Raw genomic sequence first — 14,276 nt, 5'->3', positions numbered from 1 at the left:
TTCCCATCCCCATCTGCAACACCAGCCTGCTGATTGGAAATTTCCGGCTCCTTGGAGGGGTTTTGGCAGCTGCCAAAGGCGGGGTGTTCTCCCACTGTCCTGCTGACGTACAGGATCAACCATTACTTGCTGACCCTTTTTTATATTTGTCGCTCATTTACCGGGAACGCCAGCTCCCAGCACGCCCGTTGCCTCGCAATTGTGACGTGCGCGGCTTGCCGGTGACGCAGATGTACCTGTCCGTAAATCATTTGAACAAAAGAAAATTCCTCCCATCTCCTGCCGCCAAATGACAGGGGTGACGAGTGAGGCACGTCACGAAGCATGTGCTCGTGGGCCACGTGATTCGCCGGCTTTCCACCATTGGGAAACTGTCTCTTCTTTGGAATTGTTTTAAACTCACGTCGGAGAAAAGTATAAAGGACGATCCATTTATGACGTACGCAAGGTTGCTTCATTTTCTTTTTTGCCTTCTCGACTCCGCTCTCTGCCCATTCCCCTTTACATCACCTCGTCCTCTCCATCCCGTTAGCTCAAATCTCCTCCCAACCTTCTTTCCAATCTGCACTGCCATCTTTTGACTCTTCCATTTCTCATTTTTAGTGATTGGTTATACATGAAGCCAAGGGAGAAAAAATCCTTTAAATTAAAATACCTCCTCTTTTTCCTATCATCTTCTTCTTCTTCTGGTTATTGTTCTTCTTCTTTAATCAGAGAGCAATAACAACGAGCTGGAAATCTACCGCTCATTTAAGATCTGCTCCTTGGCCTTTGGGAAAACAAGTTGGCTGACAAGAAAAATGTTTACTTAGGAGGAGGCCATTAATTGGCCCATCATGGCTGGAGTTTATTCCACCTCCCTTGGATTGTCCTATGAATTTCCTCATTTACAATGTACTAACCCACATACCTGCCATTTACCTTTTGTAACTTAATACATATCCTTTTGATAGACTACTAGGCCTCTAGGCCATTCTGGGAGAAGCTTTTTTTTTTAGTAGGCTCCAACCACATTATTTATACTAGCAACGGTACCCGCCCTATGGGCGGGGCTTCAATTAGGAGGCCCAAATGAAAAGGCTAAATCTATCTATAATTCCAGTAATCTCTGTGTGTATGTTTGTATGTTTGTATGTTTGTATGTTTGTATGTTTGTATGTTTGTATGTTTGTCTGTGACCGCTGTTTCTCGACAACCACGGGTCCGATATACTTGAAACTTGCCAGGTATATTGCTGGGGACCTGAGGATGTGCCTTTTCAAGGTTTCATATTAATCGGACAAGTAGTTACCGAGCTATGGCGATTTCTTTACCAAACTCCGCAAGCCGTTCGCTTTGGACCAAACCATTTCATGTAAATAGAGGGGGGGGGGGGGGGATTGTCACCGTACTCGCAAGCCGTTCGCTTTGGACCAAACCATTTCATGTAAATAGAGGGGGGGGATTGTCACCGTACTCGCAAGCCGTTCGCTTTGGACCAAACCATTTCATGTAAATAGAGGGGGGGGATATAATTTTAGATATATATATATAGTACCGGCATGCCCTAGTATCAGAAATTACGGACGGGGCTTAAATTTGGAGGCCCAAATGAAAAGGCAAAATATCAGAAATTCAAGGGTGTTTTTATATTTTAAACGATTTATATAAACATCCGTTAAATCATATCACACGCAAATCATCAAAATCTAAACAGTATTTGTAGAATTTCAATAAAAGCCACATCACTGTTCATATCTGTAAATATTATTCCATAGTGTTTGGAAAAATTGGAAAATTGGAAAAATTGGGAAAAAATTGGAAAAACAATATAGCCTATTTTACTCCAGGGGGTCCCAGGATTACCCACCCAAAATTTCGTTGTGATCGGTTCAGCCATTTTTGCGGTACCTGGGAACAGACGGACAGACAGACAGACGGGCAGACAGACATTTGGTGAATTGTAGTAAGATTTATTGGCTAAATTTATATTGTATGGAGGTCATTTATGGTGTTTGGCCATTCTGAAAAGTATTTACATGAGCCAGGTTTCTCATACTCCCCTCTAAGTTGTATAGCCTCGGTTTGAATCCCGACCAACTAAAGGTGTCATCCCGGTGTTTCACAGGCAGGTCGATTCATCAACGTGTGTGCCACCCCTCGTCCCTCGGATGGATGTTAAACTGGGCGTCCAGTCTGGCAGCATCAGTTGGTGCACGTTAAATATCCCACGGTGTCCTTTGCGAAGTGTGGGCGAGTTATTGCTGACTCTCTGAACAATTTCAAAATTCCTCCTCTGACTTCCTGTGTCGGACTGGCGACCCCACCAAGATTGGAACCCAAGCCAAATGAACTGCTCCGGCATATCCGACGCTCTCTATAGAGCATGATACATGATCTGATCTGGTTTCTCATGGGGGAAAGGTGAGGCTCTACGAGGAGCAGTGATGCCGAGAGACCAAACATTTAAGAAGTCTCGTTCCACAAAACCAACAATTGCATTTGAAAAGCCTCGGACTTATCATTTCAGCACAGTGAGGGCGAAAGGTCAAAATTATCCCATCTTGTGATGAAGTGCTCTCCAATCCAAGGCCTTGAGTATCATTATGGTTTTACTCTTATGACTCCTTGCTATCCCTGCGCTCAATAATTGCATCAAGTAAAACCTTCCTTCAAACTCCAATTGGAAAGTCTGCCCTTCCTTGAGCAGTTCTCTCCATTCTATCTGCACTTTCCTTCCTCCTCAAGGTCTCTCTTTCCCTCAAACTCCCCCTCATCAATCAATCACCACTTGCTTATCCCATTATTGATGCCCACACGCAAGACGAACAGGCTTTTTATCACACTGCAGTTGTCTCACTTGGATCGTCAGCGCATCTTTCTATTCCACTGCTGTCCACCCAGGCCTCGGGGCGTGCCATGAAGCGTTTGAAAAGTCGGACCAGACATCTGTGGCCAGGGGAGTCTTGGCATGTTTTGTATTTTATCCTTTTATCCTTTTATCCCGACACCATCTGCTTTTTTTCAACAACAGATGCCAAATCTGCAGTCGATGTTTTTCTCGCATTTTGCCGAAAAGTCAAGCGGGCAACGCCTTGCGCTTCTCTCTTTGAGAGTCAGCGGTCCATTACCACTGCAGTACCACCTGCAATGTAGTTTGAAAAAGTGCGAGGGCCTAAGGATGTTAGGCCATTTTAAAATCTTCATCTCTCAGCACACGGCTCTGCTTAGAACCGGTGACCTTATGTCCTGACTCTGGGTACGGCAAACGGCCTGTTGGAGAAGATGAAAGGCGCACCTGTTTGTTCTTCCTTCCTCAAGATTGGATTAAGAACTCGGCCTTGGTTGCGATTTGACACCGCGAGCGGAGACGACATGCGGCATGGATTTTCCTGGGTCTGGAAAAAAATTTCTGACCGCAGCCACGTGCTCGAGGCCTAAGGAAGTTCTATCTTTATCATCTTTCGGTGGTAGTTGCAAATGGAGGATTTAACTGAAATGTACTCTTTTCCTCTAAGCGGGAAGAAGTGTGCGAGATTCCAGTGCCACTTGTTCACACGCATTGGTGATTGGTCCTGGATTCGACCCCTGGTGTCCATGCTGTTGACCCTGAAGTAGAGGTAAGTTTCCTGGTATCAGCTCTTCAGTGGAGATCATTGTCATATATGACAGGACTCTGAAGAATTGTTCATGTTACTGACTTCATGTAAACCACAGAGAGAGGCCAGGGATGGGAGTGGGGGTGATTTGGGATGGGGCCGAATAATGAAAATCTTTCACCTTCAAACTTATGGAGAAGAAGAGTGCGCCATAGAGAAAGGACAATCCAATCAAGGAACCCAGTCATCATAAACCCTTGAATGCGCAGAGCTGAGCACACTCATTCTCGATGATAACCTTGAAACACGTTCTTTCTTGTGAAGAGCCTTATTTATTAGCATTCAGCTTGTGATTTGTCACCGTAATATCATTCAATCGATGGGAACCTACCTGAGACGGTCTTCTTTTTCGATTGAGTCAGTTGTTCACCCGAGGTGAAGGGCCTGGGCGCCACTTAGGCAGCCGTGTTGTGTTCCAAAGATCTCAAGGCCTGGACTTAAATTTGTTTTTTGAATTGATGCAAGATTTGTTAATTTTTTCCCTTGGGAGTTCTTAAATCAAGACTTTGGGATTTCTTCGGAACAACCTGTTTGTCACTCATACCTGAACATTTTAATGATGCTTGGAACCCAGATTTATATCCTACATCCTATACATCCTTCTCCATTTATCTGTATAATACGTAATACACTTGTTTGTCCGTCTGTCCATGTGTAACGCTCCTCTTCACCAATTGGTTGGACCAATGTCTCCACCCACAATTGTAACCTGAAAAATCATACGGCTGCCATTTTAGTGCTATGCGAAACCAAAGACATCTTCTGAGCTGTCATCTATCTATAATTCCAGTAATCTCTGTGTGTATGTTTGTTTGTTTGTTTGTTTGTTTGTATGTCTGTGACCGCTGTTTCTCGACAACTACCGGTCCGATATACTTGAAACTTGCCAGGTATATTGCTGGGGACCCGAGGATGTGCCTTTTCAAGGTTTCATATTAATCGGACAATTACTTACCGAGCTATGTACAAAAAACGATTCAACCAATCAGAGAGCAGCGAGCTATCGCGTGTGCCGAACGTGGCGGACACACTCTGCCTCGGATGGCACATTTGAGAGCGTATTCATTTATTTCACGTTTGCAAACTATGTTGCCGTTAAACTATGTTTTAAAACTAATAAAAACTAATTTGCGATTCATCGTAACTGCGATATACGACCTTCCGGACAGTGAGGACTGCACTTCCGGCATCCAATCACAGAACGCGTTATTGCGTAGGCATGGCCGATGTGAGAGCGAGCTGATGCTGAGCCCAGCGCGTGCGCCATTACGGACTTACGGTACGTAATTCGATTTCTTCCGGAGAAAATAATAATTTCTCGATTTCTTATGCGCATTATTTCTCCCAATTCAGTCAGAGCGAAGGGCGGAAGCGAAGAGCGTTGTTTTTTTTGTTTACGGGCGTACGGGCGGGGTAGAGCGTACGGGTAGCGTTTTTTTTTTTTTTTGGCACATTTGAGAGCGTATTCATTTATTTCACGTTGGCAAACTATGTTGCCGCTATGTTGGCGTTAAACTATGTTTTAAAACTAATTAAAACTAATTTGCGATTCTTTCGCTTTCCTGCGCATTTGTGCACGCTATGGCGATTTCTTTACCAAACTCCGCTAGCCGTTAGCTTTGGACCAAACCATTTCATGTAAATAGAGGGGGGGGATTGTCACCGTACTCGCAAGCCGTTAGCTTTGGACCAAACCATTGCATGTAAATAGAGGGGGGGGGGGGGGGGATATACTTTTAGATATATATATAGTACGGGCATGCCCTAGTATTTACAATCGGCATGCCCTTCCTATTAAGTTTTTCCTTCAGTGTAAACCAACCAGCGGGACTATTAAAAGGATCATCAAATATCGAAAGGTTGGAGCCGATACGAGTCACAGGCCTTGTTAAGGCCACGGTACGTATAGGCCTTAGGCTTCAGGCCTCTGGTGTCAACGTATGGACCAGTGCAATTGGAATCTATCTGAGCAATATAACCACGGTGTATTATATATGCACATGTAGGCAGTGGGTATGTTTTTGATTCAAACCTGCGTTATTGTACACCGCTCCTTTCCTACTCCATCTCCAGGCACTGCATGACGTCATCGCCGGGTACCGAAGGGGGCTCGGCGATGATGCGCGCCAAAAGGGAGTACTCAGTTTTCACTCATGTTTCTTTCTTGTTTGTTTGTTTGTCCGTCCGATATCTCAGCCATCCTTTGAGCTAGGAAACTAAAATTTGGGCATGATAGTGAGCAAGTGCATTGGCAAAAACAGTATTTTTTGTTTTTTGATTAATCAAATAATTGATTAGTTACTTAATTATTATCGATTTATTAAGTACTTATTTATTTTCTTTCTCATCTGGACAATATCTCAGGCACCTTTTGAGCAAGGAAGCTGATATTTGGACATGCCAATGACCAAGTGATTTGGCTGTAAAGGTTATTTTTGATTTATTGATTAATCAATTAATCGATTAATTATTTAATTATTTGATTAATTACCTTTTTTTTTTTTAGTTTTCGCTTTGGATGAAACACTGATGGTTGAGGTATGCTGTTAGGCAATTGAATAATAAATTATTTTATGATTAATGTTTATTGATTTTAATTACGCAATTAATCAATGAAGTATTGTACACCTCTCCCTCCCAATATCGTCTCGATGTGCTGCACGGTGGTATCGCCAGGTGCCTATGGCTCCACGGCAATGCCGTACTGGAGGATGTTATTTATTTATTTATTTGGCATGGGGCGGTGTACTTGGAATGTAGATGTACTTGTTTTTGTTTATTTTTTGAAGAGATTGAGGCAGCGATCTGTTACCTATACACGGGCCAAATAATTGTATCTGGCATTCTCTCGAGGAAGAGTTTTTACCACAGAGGTTCTGCTTGACCCTCCTAGTTATTATTATTTGCAACAATTTTTTTTACAGGGTCCAAGGCTCATGGAGGAGCTGCAAACTCAACTCAACTTCAGACAAACACAGATACTGAGCTTCGGGAGAGTGACGTGTCTTCCCAGTAACACTATGGATACCGTGACATCATATTTATGACGTCACTTCTCTCTCCACACTCATTAGAGCAATTAAGGAGAAGTTTCCTCCTTGGCCACGAATGCCAACCCCTGGTGTTATTCGTGCTCTATCCTCCAAATGCTGAACTTCAAGCAAGGAAGCAGCACATACAATTTCTAAAGTCTTTGGTATGACTCCGGCCGTGGGGGACTCAGAGCAGAGCCTGGTAAGACTTTCTCAGAGCATCGTCCACCAGCAGCCTTTGTTATTCATGAAAAAGCACATTGGTGTCTTCCTGGCATCTTTGTCCTGTATGAAATTTATCAACAAACTCCTCCATGAGCCTCGACTCACTGAAAATATATAAATAATGCAATAAAGGCTGCAAAGTATAAAATAAATGGCCACAGTTCATGTACACACCAACATGCAACATCAGCTATCCCAAAACACTCATGTGGGTACAAACTGGGCAAATATGTATCTCGATATACTATATTAGTCGGAAAAATTAGGACTTGAGAAACTATGAGTTTATTTATAGTTTTATAATTTGGCGATAGTTACCGAGCATTGTGCTAATTTAGTCTGATCGTCGTCAGACGGGGCTTCTATTTATGCATTTATTTTTCTGCACATAGATTCTTCTCTGAACTCACATGTGACCTTGGTTTTATCAAACAAAATTCACATTATCTCAGTTGTATCGGATGACATCGAACTATAGCTCAAGATAAGTGCCAATGCGACCACCATCTGGGATTCCTTGGCGCTAATAGGCCGGCTGTCCCATCCGCTCGCACGAAATTGTGAATGTCTAAAGTATCCGTGATGTAATGCTCAAGAGGACACTGCTTCTTTATCGTACGACGGACAAATTCCAGATGTGGGTGTACCATGCATTGTCCAATAAAGGATCCCTTGTCCGGACCTGCTGAGATGCTGCACTGTCCAGGCCGAAACTTGAGCCCCCCTCTGTTGCCTTGCCATGGGATCGTATTCGATTTGACTGCATTTATCAAATGGCTTTTACTTGCCCAGACAAAGGCAAGCTGTAAAAGCATACCCTGGCGAAGAGCGTTCGGGACACACTCCATGGGCTTCGATTCCAAACAAACAGTGCAGATCGGGCCTCGTTCTCCGGGCCATATTGCAGGTTTGAGTTGCATCGCCCGAAGGCCGTGCAACATGCTTTATATCACTGTGTGTTGAAATACCTGGAACCAAAACAAAGACCCCGCTCCACTCACCTCCCCGCACACTGACCCACTTCTCCCTTCCGCTCTTATCCTCATCGATCTTGTCCTGTCACTGGCATGAGCAATGATTTGGTTTTATCTTGAAGCAGATTTCATGGAACAATTACCAATGTGAACCCCTCTTTAGGTCATTCTATGACTTCATTATTTGCAGCTTGGGCGTACTGACCGGAAGAAGATTGACACGCGGAGAAGCCGACCGGTCTGGCTCCCTGGGAGGCCTTGTTCCCATGCCTTGGCTGTTTGGCCGAAGACTGGAATTTTCCCACATTCTGAGGCCTACGGATTAAACTGTCGCTCGTGGATTGTCGTCCCGCGATGTCCCTAGCTTTTTTATTCTCTTCGCTTGCCATACTGTTGCTCCTTTCAACCTTGTAGTCTGATTCCAGTCATGAGCTGCCATGCAGGTCCCGTCCTGCCTGTCAGCCGAATGAAAGGCCAGAGGCGGGCCTTGTCTATCGTGCGGCTAACCGTGCGGACGTTTTAAATACATCCTTTCTCTGTCCACCCATTCCCCGGCCTCGCCACATCCCCCATACATTATCTCATCTCTTTGTCAGCCGATGTTCATCCATCCCTCCCCTTTGTACCACTGGTCCTATAGTTCAGACTACCCCTCGGACGTTAATGATTAGCCTCGCCATGTTACGGCTAGAACCATGGTCCCGGAATCATTGTGGTTGTGACATCCCTTGCCAGCCAGGAATGCTGTCTCATTGTCCACTTTTCCAACAGCCAATTTTGCAGACCATGCCACCAATCCTGCCTATGTGGCCTTGTGGCCTTTATTTGCTTTAATTTGTTTATGGCTTCGCCCCCATCTTTACACACCCATGGCTCATTTCTCCCTTCTTTGTCCTGGGCAACATCTGTGTACCGGACAGTGAGCGAGGTCGAGGATATTCGCTGGCTCGGCAGAGGTGTAGCATATCTGGGTCATTTGCACCTTGTGTTGTACATCTAACAGGTTTGGTGCTTGCGCGTAAGATGTGTTTTTTACGCTTTGAGCGGAAGGCCCTGCTCAAACGAGATTGTTGCAATTTCAGGAGACTGTCATGACATGTCTATTCCTGCTCTTGACGTTGGCACTGATTAATTCATGTGAAGTGTCTGTTAGAATCGGGTAGGCCTTGCGACAGTAGGTGGAACGGCGATGATCTGCGCAGTCTACAGTGTTACGGTGGCAGGTAGTTTGGCCCTCCGTGTAATTGTCAGTGGCAGAATCATGACTTCATTTCAACCATTTTCCTCGTGCGATAAAGGGAAGCGAGGGAAAATGTGCATAGTTGGTTGAGGGAGAAGCTATGTTGGATTTATTGTCCCCCGTCGCACCGCGGAGCGAAAGGGGGACTATGGTTTCCCCTCCGTCCGTGTGTCTGTCCGTCCATCCGTCCGTCTGTCCGTGCGTGCGTGTGTGCGTGCGTGCGTAAGCGAAGGACCACATTCGAATTTGGTGTGTGTGTGCAACTCACGTCAAAATCCAAGATGGCCGCCGCCATGTATGTCTGATGCCATGTATGGCTGAACCTTGTGAGCTGAATATCTTGAAAAATAAGCGAAGTACCAACTTCTAATCTGGTGTGTGGGTGTATCTAGACATAAGGAAGAACGCTATTGAAAATTGGGTCGCCACGTCAAAATCCAAGATGGCCGCCTTGCGTCTTCCACTTTGTCAACTCGCATCACTTCACCGACGGGGGACCTAGGCGTAACGCTTGTTTATTTACTTATTTTGTATACATTGGTTGAGGCTCGTGGTAGAATGGATTGCAGCAAAATATAAAGGGGGAACACTAACAGTGCAGTGGAAGTGAGAGTGAGATCAAGAGGAGGGGGAGAAGGACACATGGGGGTGAACAAGCTGAATGAAGCACAACAAGATGAAGGGGGAAGCGGATGAAACAGATAAGCAACAAACCCTCCGACAACTCACAAACGACAAGAGTTGAAGAAGAGGAGTTAAAATAAAAATAACTCGGAAAAGGAGAGTGCTTGCGAATGGGGTTGCTTGGATAAGAAGACACCATGAAGTTGAATACATGAGGTCGTGGTCAACCGCTGCATTTAATCCCTGGAGGGAATAATTGGACTGAAGAGACTGGGGAAGTTGGTTCCAGAGTTGAGAGAAAAGAGGAACAAATGAGTGGAGGTGAGCAGCAAGCCTGGATTTTGGGATATTAACAGGAAGCGGATTACTGCAGAGAGTTTTCACCCTACAGAAACCTACGAGGGAAATTGAGACAAAACTACCGAGTTACTTGCTCGTCAGCGGAACGAAGCGTGCTTTCTCGGGTGGCAAAGTGTCGGCGCACATCGCGATGAGGAGGAGTTTTCGGGCTGGCTTTTTCTCTTAAGCTTTACATTTTATTCTCACTAACGTATATTTGGCAAAAAACCCCAAGGAAGTGTTTGCTCACATTCAAGTTTACTTTGGCAGGTCACCGTGTGTGCCAAGTTGTGTAATTCCTGCAATCCTCTCGTCCAGTTCTCAAAAAGCACTAATAACCACCATTGACTCCTCCGATGATGTCTTCCTCTGGTCTGTTGCGGCCTGTGTCTTTATCGCACAATCAAAGTACGTCACTCTAAAATAGAGAAGGGCGAATTAAATACTAATATGGGTTTTGGGGGATGTGAACCCCAAATAATGCTTGGCCTTAGGACATAAGATTATTTATGGTTTGTGTCAGTAATTTCTTCGTGGTTCACTTTGAGGACTAGTACAACCTTGACAAACATTGACTCATACATAATAGCCAGGTAGAATGCGAGTTTATTCTGCGAAAAGTATGATGTACATAGAAAAGTATGAAAAGTATGTAAATAGTATGATCGCCGGCACCCTGGCCAAATTCCGAAATTCCTGCTATAACCTACAGGGGGCACTGGATCAGCGACACAGCTGCACCCCGAGCAAATGAGGCTACCCACAGCTATGTGCTGCATATGAAAGAAGAAGAAGTTCCATGCATTCTTGTAATGTCTTTTTTCGGTAGAGGGAGGGACAAAAATATAAAGAGACTTGGACAAATAAGTGATGTGGGGAAGAATGAGGCCTAGGGGAGGACACAGGGATTGCACACATAGGATATAGTCGCAAATCCTCACGAAGGAAAAACTGGGAATTTTGAGAGAGGTGAGCATGGGGTTGCTTTAACGGGAATAGAAAAGATCATGGTTTTGGATGGAGGATGATCTGAGATGGTGGTGAACAGCTGTCTTGAAGTCCTGGAAGAAAGAATGATATTGAAGAGGATGTGGAAGTTTGTTTCACCAGCTGGAAAGAGAGAGGAATGAATGAATGTAGGTGAGCAGTGATTCTGGATTTTTGGACTTTCACCAGAAGGGGGTTGCTGGCAGATTGCATGCGTCCTGTGGAAACCCGGGGAACAGAGGGGTCGTGGGGGAAAGCAGGAGAAGAGCAAAGGATGTACTTGTTCCAGCGATTTCATAATGACTCATTTCGTGTCGGATGAATTATTTGTTGTGGCCTTGAGGATTTGTAGAACCTTGGACAATTTGGGAATCGGTAAATATTTCTGAGTCCATATTACAACATTCTCCTCCGTTCAAAGAACACAAACATCGTTTCCGTATTTACATTTGCAGCCCCAGGTTCCTTGAAAACTACTCATGCCGAGGGTGAGCGTCTCCATCCGGAGAGTGTGCTCGCTTTTCATCGCACTGTAGATTGTAGAGCACCAGAAACACACATGCGAAGGTCATCCAAAAAGTACCACCACCCCTCTAGGTGATTGCGAAATTAGATGGACACTGCCTCATCATTTACTGATATGTCTGGGAATTTTATTTCAGGTATCTTACTAGAATTCACCAAATGTCCGTCTGTCCGTTCCCAAGTACTGCAAAAACGGCTCAATCGATCGCAACGATATTTTCGGTGGGTATTCCTGGGACCCCTTGGAGTAAAATAGGCTATATTGTTTTTCCAAAATTTTCCAAGTTTTCCAGTTTTTCCAAACACGATGGAATATTATTTACCGATATGAACAGTGATGTGGCTTTTATTGAAATTCCACAAATACTGTTTAGATGTTGATGACAATTATGATCCTGCCGCAAATGCGGAAGTGGACAGATGCCGGCAATGCGTGGGTTTGATAATATCCAAATACAACCGTCATTCAATTGTAATGTAATCGTGTTAATCGTTTTGTTAAAGTACCAATTGATGATTGGAATTGAGTGAATACAATTACGATTTTGAATTCGTAATTGTATTCACCTAACCGTACGGAACTTCACATCAGGATTTAAATATTTGTTTATGTCACGAATGTTGTTAAAAGTTTATTTTTTTTATATTAATGTTATTTCATTTGTGATTGGAATTATGCTGTTTGGAATGAAAAAAGAGATATCGAGTTCAAGTGAATGACGAAATGCCTTGATGGTTTCTACTTTCTAAACACGAATTCGCGGATCCCCATATGCAAATTCGCCATTGACTGGGTATGGAACAAACGTAACGGGTACGTTTGTTTGGCAACGGGTACGTTTTTCATGGAAGTCCTTCACGAACTTGCTGTCCATGTCTGACTTGCGACTGAAGGTGCTACAGGAATTTGGAATTTATTGGTTTCATGCTTTAGCATTCGCCGTAACTGCATTGCCTGTTTGCTTCTGGCCTCCCACCCGTGCGTAGCATGGGTACCTCACTAGTTAAAGTAATGGCACCCGGTAATGGCTGTGGTAGAAAGCTTCAGTTGCGAACCCGTCTGAACTCTTTAGGATCTTGCTGGGAGTGGAGAGTTTTGCCTACACCATCTTCACCGGATTTAAGTCCACGTATCTTCCACTTACTCCCAAATATCCAAAACAAGCTTCGGGTAAGACGTCTGACATTCACCGGAGAGGTTGAGGACACTTCACATGGAAGTACATTGAAGGGGATTGAGATTGCGTAGAATCATGTGACTCCAATACAAATCGCCCACTGTGTACAATGCGTCGTAGGTGAAGTGTTATGTATAACTTACCGGCATGGATGCGGATGGCCTTCGTGTATTCGTGAGGCATCTCGTCGCACCTTGGGCCAATTAGAACGGCACTAGAAAACAATCCGTCGCTTCATTACCTAAAACAGGAATGAGAGAAAAAAAGAAAATGCTTCACTGCAACTTGTCAGTTGTGCTCCAGAGCAGAGAAAGGAGATTGCTTGCCTTTTTTTATTTATTTATTTATTTTTGCAATATTTTCCTTCGTGAGCTGAACGAGAATTAAAAGGAAACCCACTGATGCGGCAAAAACAAGCAGAAATTGCCAAGGAACCAAAGCAGGCTGCGGAATTGAGCGGGGCGAGCCGTGGTAATGGGGCTGCAGGTGGTCCGGACTAGTTGAGCGTGCGTTGGCAGCTGCCCTCGTGTCCGTAGCCAAATTGCCTGCGTGTCAGAGGGAGAGAAGGAGTAGGGGGGAAAAAGAAAAGAAAAACAAAAGATGCATGTGGCATTCCTTCTCAGCAACCAGCCTTATAATTGTGTTGTGACGCAGGGCCTTGCGCGCACGCAGCCCCCTTGGTGCTTCCAGCCTTCCTTCAGCACTGCCCATAGGGCGAGCGCCGTGAATGGACAATGGCGCAGCGGAGATCGCAATGCCAGGCCATTGTGTCCTGTAGTACGCCTTTCACATTGCAGCTGCTTTAATTGAGGCCTTCAATGTATTTTGCTCCAAAAATGTCTTGGTCTTTAAACATGCTTTTCCACCCGGCACGTTTGAGGCCTCGCAAATTTGTTCTGCTTCTTTATTCCGCGTGCATTGGACGGCAAAGGGGGAATCATACAAATTGATCTTTCTCATTCGGCTGAACCACTCATCATCAGTGGGCGTTCAGAGGGAAAGCATCATACTCAGAGGGTAAGTGATCTTAAAGATGGCGTGGCCATTTCCAGAGGTGGTGTTTTGGTGCCCGTCCCAAATTGCCCTGAGAGCGTCAAGTGTCAACGACCATGTGTGGACTGGGATCGCACATAGGCCAGACCAAGCAGGGCAGGTGGATATAGGACAATCATTCATGAGCCACCTGGGTTTTATTTGAAAATCGGATGGCTACTTCCTAATTCTGAGACGAGCTTGTTTCCATGAAAGTTCAGAATCAAAACCCTTTATACTGTTGCCTTCAGCTGGATTTGAACCAGCATCTCCTGGCGCATCAGTCCAGTGGCCAACAACATACTTTTGACATATGCATATCTTATTCTTTAATCTACAAGACAGTGATGGGTTTGTATCAGGAATTGGTCAGTTAAGCATGAAAGCGAGAACAGGTTGAGACATTAAGTTATTTATTTATATGCATTACCAATTACATCATTGCTCCCTCTCACTCTTTCTCTCTCCTTCTCATTCCCGCT

General features: G+C 44.6%; 1 protein-coding gene and 1 long non-coding RNA gene across 3 annotated transcripts in view; one reads left to right on the top strand and one right to left on the bottom strand.

Annotated features, from left to right (window-relative positions):
• LOC137415573 (semaphorin-3F) overlaps positions 1–14,276 on the top strand; it is a 199,538-nt gene that overhangs the window by 26,682 nt on the left and 158,580 nt on the right. The window lies entirely within an intron of this gene.
• Positions 10,661–14,276, bottom strand: part of LOC137415589 (uncharacterized) — a 55,213-nt gene continuing 51,597 nt past the window's right edge. The window contains exons 2-4 of the long non-coding RNA XR_010982101.2: positions 13,162–13,307; positions 12,906–13,003; positions 10,661–11,277 (exon numbers count right to left, since the gene is read on the bottom strand). This is a non-coding gene — a long non-coding RNA (uncharacterized LOC137415589). The remainder of the gene's footprint in view (positions 11,278–12,905; positions 13,004–13,161; positions 13,308–14,276) is intronic.

Source organism: Myxine glutinosa, chromosome 1, assembly GCF_964187855.1.
Source record: "Myxine glutinosa chromosome 1, kmMyxGlut1.1, whole genome shotgun sequence".
NCBI classification, from domain to species: Eukaryota; Metazoa; Chordata; class Myxini; order Myxiniformes; family Myxinidae; genus Myxine; species Myxine glutinosa.
This window is presented reverse-complemented; position numbering and strand designations above follow the sequence as displayed.